Genomic DNA, 5,671 nt, shown 5'->3' on the forward strand with positions numbered 1-5,671 from the left:
CCCTCAATCCTCGCATTAAACGTGCATGCGATGAGTCGATGAAGCAGCCTATCATCCCGGGCTGTGATTTCGTTATACCTGTGCTTGCTTGATCTAAAATGTGCAGGCGCAATATTTGGCTTACAAATTCTGCGCCAATAAGAGGTGTCATCAAAAACATGCCGGCCAACGTAATCAGAAGCCCGCAAATATTCACCTAACTGATTATCGGTGAATTCCTCAAAAATTCCCAGAACTCTACAAAGCTGTAAACTGCTTATACCCCTATCTTGGCCCCCGAGACGAAACTGTAGAAACTCATTCGATAAATAATCGCTGACATTATTAAACCGCATGGTAGAGTAAAATTCTTTAAGCAGCACCGGATAGATTGGTTCATTGATGCTAAAAACCTGTTCCCAAACGTGGGTGACTACTCTACCGTAAGGAATGGCGAGTAAATTAGAAACATGTCGGCGCATGCCCGCTTCTTCCAATGGCCCCCAGATAAAATACCAAGTGGCATTAATCGGCCTGCGATTTATTCTCTCAAACGTTTCGGTGTAGTCTTCGTCGTTCTGAACCCGTGTTAACCAAACTCGAGGATCATTTAGATCCTCCTCCGCTTCTTCTCCGGAAGACGATGATGAATGATGTTGTTGTTGTGGTGGTGGTGGTTGTCGTGGAGGAGCCAAACCTGCTGTCCTTCCTCTTTTTGCCGGTCCTCCTCTGCTTGATTGTCCCTGCAAAACATTATACACTAAACCAAAAGAACATAGAAACCGTTGTGTTAATGTTAGCTAAAAATATAACCGAGTAGCAGGAGAACTTCATCATTCAATTCCTAGTTCAAAAGCATTATGAATCATTTAAACGAAAGTGCATGTTCACAATTTTAAACCAAAGTCAGCCAAAGTCAACATGAATTCGTTAATACACCTTCAAAAAAAAATTGAAAATCATAACTTCACAATGTAGCACAAACTTAGGACTCAAAGATTCAAGTATGTTGTGTCATAGGTCATAACATTTAACTTTGCATTCTAATCATATTCATCACAAATCATAATACAATTTTCACAACTTTTAGCTCAAATGACCATCTTAACATCATACATTATGGCATTCCATTCCATTAATTTGATTCAACAGGCCCTTACAAATGAAAAACAAGCATACACATTTCATAAATTCATTACAATTCAACAATATGCTTAGAAATTCACTAACATTCAAAAATGACCCGGCCAAGTTGACATCAACATCACCAACACAATCATATACTTCACAAGAATCATAAACATCATACATAAACTCAACATCATAAATTAAGCATCCCAAATTCGGATTTAATTTCTACAAACCCTAGAATCATGAACAAACCCTTAAAAACATGTAATCTTTGCAAAATAAACACATTAAGGGCAATTAAAACATCTAAGGCATGTTAATCTTAATAATAATCATGCAAATCAAACACCCCACACTTATCCTTCACCAATTTATAGATATAGACATACAATTCAAGTAATGGATAAAGAAAAGTGTAAAAATGGAGTATCCATACCAAAAAGTTCATGATTTAAAGCTTGAATTTGAAGAGGAAATCGCGAATTTGAAGTAGAAATTAGGGTTTTTGGAGAGTGGTTCGGGTTAGGGCAGAGAGAAATAGAGAAGAGTGTGTTTTGTGGATGAAAAATGAGTGGGATAAGTGTTAAAACGTATTTTTTTTTTCTGACTCAGGGGTTGGGACGTCGTCTTGGGAACCTAGACGGCGTCTAGGCTAATGAAACGAGACGGCGTCTTGCATAGTGGGACGGCGTCTAGAAGTTTAAACTGGGACGGCGTCTTGCATAGTGGGACGGCGTCCCAATGTGCTAAAACCCACTGACCTGATTTTCTGAGTCGTTCGCGTTTAGGGGTCATACGTTAATCATTTTGTACCAAACTAAAATTTAACGTGCACACAATACAAACCTAATTACAATCGTGAACCATTCTTTTACGAGTCGTTCACCAAACTCGTCCCCGTTTTGATTTAGGCGTTTTTCTTGAAGTTGAGGCTAACCTCATCCTCAATTTCCAGGGGACCATCAACATAGTGTTTGACCCGGTGGCCATTCACTTTAAAAGTATCACCTTTCCAGTTTACCATTTCAATTGTACCATAAGGGTACACCCTTCTAACCACGAATGGTCCCGTCCATCGGGACTTAAGCTTTCCTGGTGATAACTTGAAACGGGAGTTATAAACAAGGACACGATCTCCTTCCATGAATTCTTTTGGATGTTTCAATCTTTTGTCGTGCCATTGTTTGGTTTTTTTCTTGTAAATTAGAGAGTTGTCATAGGCTTCAAGCCTCAACTCGTCTAATTCATTTAGTTGGGTCAAACGTAACCGACCCGCTTCTTGGTAATCCAAATTGCATGCCCTTAGCGCCCAATGTGCTTTATGTTCAATCTCCAATGGCATGCTTTTCCGTATACCATACGGAAAGGAGTTGTTCCAATCGGTGTTTTGTAGGCCGTGCGAAAAGCCCACAATGCATCGTTTAACTTGGTTGACCACTCTTTGGGATTGGCACCAACGGTCTTTTCAAGTATGCGTTTTAATGACCGGTTGGTGTTTTCTACTTGCCCACTCGTTTGGAGATGATAAGATGTCGAAATTTTATGGATTACTCCATATCTTTTCAACACCTTTTCCAATTGCTTATTGCAAAAGTGGGTGCCCCGGTCACTTATAAGAGCTTTTGGTGTGCCGAACCTAGAGAAAAGTTCCATCAAAAAGTTTACCACTACTCGGCCATCATTTGTTGGTAGAGGTTTTGCCTCCGCCCATTTAGAAACATAATCTATGGCGACAAGTATGTAGAGGTAAGAATGAGATTTTGGAAAGGGGCCCATAAAGTCAATTCCCCAAACATCGAACACCTCGCATACTTGGATGCTTTGTTGAGGCATTTCATCCCGTTTAGTTATTTGACCGGCCCGTTGGCACGCGTCACAAGCTTTACAAACAGCGTAGGCATCTTTGAATATTGTAGGCCAATAGAAACCGGCCTCATAAACTTTCTTCCCCGTGATTTGAGGACCAAAGTGCCCACCTGTTGGACCAAGGTGACAGTCAAGCAGAATTTCGGTGCATTCCTTCCCCGAAACACACCGACGGATTATCCCATCGGGACACTGTTTAAAGAGATATGGGTGTTCCCAAAAATAGTATTTTAAGTCACTAAAGAATTTCTTTCTTTTCTGGTGTGACATACCGGTTTCTAGGAATCCACCCGCAAGATAGTTGGCAATGTCTACAAACCATGGATCATCAATTTTCTCAACCCTCATGAGATTTTCATCAGGAAAATTATCTTGGATAACTGTCTCATGTAGAACTCCAAGATTCGGGTTCTCAAGTCGAGAAAGGTGATCGGCAGCTAGGTTTTCGGCACCCTTTTTATCTTTTATATCGATGTCGAATTCTTGCAAAAGCAAGACCCAACGTATTAAACGGGGTTTAGCATCTTGCTTAGAAAGCAAGTACTTTAATGCCGAGTGGTCTGTGTAGACAACCGTCTTTGCTAGCACTAAATAGGATCGGAATTTGTCAAACGAAAAGACGATTGCAAGGAGTTCCTTCTCGGTGGTAGTGTAATTAAGTTGGGCTCCTTGCAGTGTCTTACTAGCATAGTAAATGGGCTTGAAATGTTTTTCTATTCTTTGCCCCAAGACGGCACCAATAGCAAAGTCACTGGCGTCACACATAAGTTCGAATGGTATTGACCAATTCGGCGATATGAGAATCGGTGACTGCGTGAGCTTTGCTTTAAGAAGATTAAAGGCGGTAAGACACTCGTCCGTAAAGACAAATGGAGCGTCCTTCTCAAGAAGTTTGTTCATGGGAGTTGCAATTTTGGAAAAATCTTTAATGAACCGCCGGTAAAAACCGGCGTGCCCCAGAAAACTTCTAACACCTTTCACATTCGTTGGTGGTGGTAATTTGGCTATTACTTCCACTTTAGCCCGATCCACCTCAAGACCTGCACAAGAAATTTTATGACCCAATACAATTCCCTCTTTTACCATAAAATGGCATTTTTCCCAGTTTAGTACAAGATTTGATTCTTCACACCTAATCAACATAAGCTCAAGATTTTTAAGACATGAGTCAAAAGAATCACCGAAGACTGAGAAGTCATCCATGAATACTTCCATAAAGTCTTCAATCATGTCATGAAAAATAGCTACCATACACCTTTGAAAGGTAGCAGGAGCATTGCATAAGCCAAAAGGCATACGCCGATAGGAGAAAGTACCATAAGGACATGTAAAGGTCGTTTTCTCTTGGTCCTCGGGTGCTATAGGGATTTGGAAATATCCCGAGAAACCGTCAAGAAAACAATAAAAATTCTTTCCCGCTAATCTTTCCAACATTTGATCAATGTAAGGAAGGGGAAAATGGTCTTTTCGGGTAGCATCATTTAATTTCCTGTAATCAATGCATACCCTCCAACCCGTGATAGTCCTGGTAGAAATTAATTGGTCGTCTTCATTTGTGACAACGGTCATGCCACCCTTTTTGGGCACGCATTGGACCGGACTCACCCAAGGACTATCCGAAATTGGATAAATAAGACCCGCATCTAGGAGTTTTACAATCTCCTTCTTAACAACTTCTTGCATATTGGGGTTGAGTCGCCTTTGTCTTTGTACACACGGCTTATAGTTATCTTCCATTAATATCTTATGTGTACAATAAGAGGGACTTATACCCTTGATGTCATGAATTTTCCATGCTAGAGCCGTTTTATGGGCTTTTAACATGGAAACAAGCTTAGATTTCTCACTTACAGAGAGTTCGGATGAAATGATCACCGGGAGAGTAGAACCTTCTTGTAGGTAAGCATATTCCAAGTGACTTGGAAGTGGCTTTAGTTCCAAAACGGGAGGTTCTTCAATCGATGTTTTACATCGGTATTCATTCCCTAAATCCAACTTTCTGTACTCTTCATCATTTGGCTCATACCCGTTAGCCATCAAAGTGGTCAACATCTCCACTTCTTCCACCATTGTTTCATCATCACCTTCCGCAAAAATGCATTCTCCTGTACCGTGAAATTCTGGAAATTCCTGCAATAACTCCGAATACGTGTCTACGGTTTGCAAATAATAACATTGATCATCAGTAAACTCGGGGTATTGCAAGGCATGGTCAACGGAAAAGGTAACCTTCATATCCTCAATACCAAGGGTCAATTTCTGTCCATGAACATCTATCATAGCTCTAGCGGTATTGAGGAAAGGTCGACCTAATATAAGAGGCACACGTGTGTCCTCCTCCATGTCTAGAATTACAAAATCAGCCGGAAATACTAGGGTACCGACTTTTACTAACATATTCTCTAAAATTCCACGAGGGAATTTAACAGAGCGGTCTGCTAGTTGGATTGCCATTCGAGTTGGTTTCAGTTCCCCGGGGTTTATCTTAACATATAATGAATAAGGCATTAAATTTATGCTAGCCCCTAAATCCGCTAATGCTTTAATGCATTCCAAATCTCCCAGGAGACATGGTATGGTAAAACTTCCAGGATCAGCTAACTTTTTCGGTATTTTGTTCATCAAAATTGCTGAACAATTTGCATTCATGGTGACGGATGAAAGTTCCTCCATTTTCTTCCGATTAGTAAGTAAG

The sequence above is a fragment of the Rutidosis leptorrhynchoides genome, chromosome 10 (assembly GCF_046630445.1).
Source record: "Rutidosis leptorrhynchoides isolate AG116_Rl617_1_P2 chromosome 10, CSIRO_AGI_Rlap_v1, whole genome shotgun sequence".
Classification (NCBI taxonomy): Eukaryota; Viridiplantae; Streptophyta; class Magnoliopsida; order Asterales; family Asteraceae; genus Rutidosis; species Rutidosis leptorrhynchoides.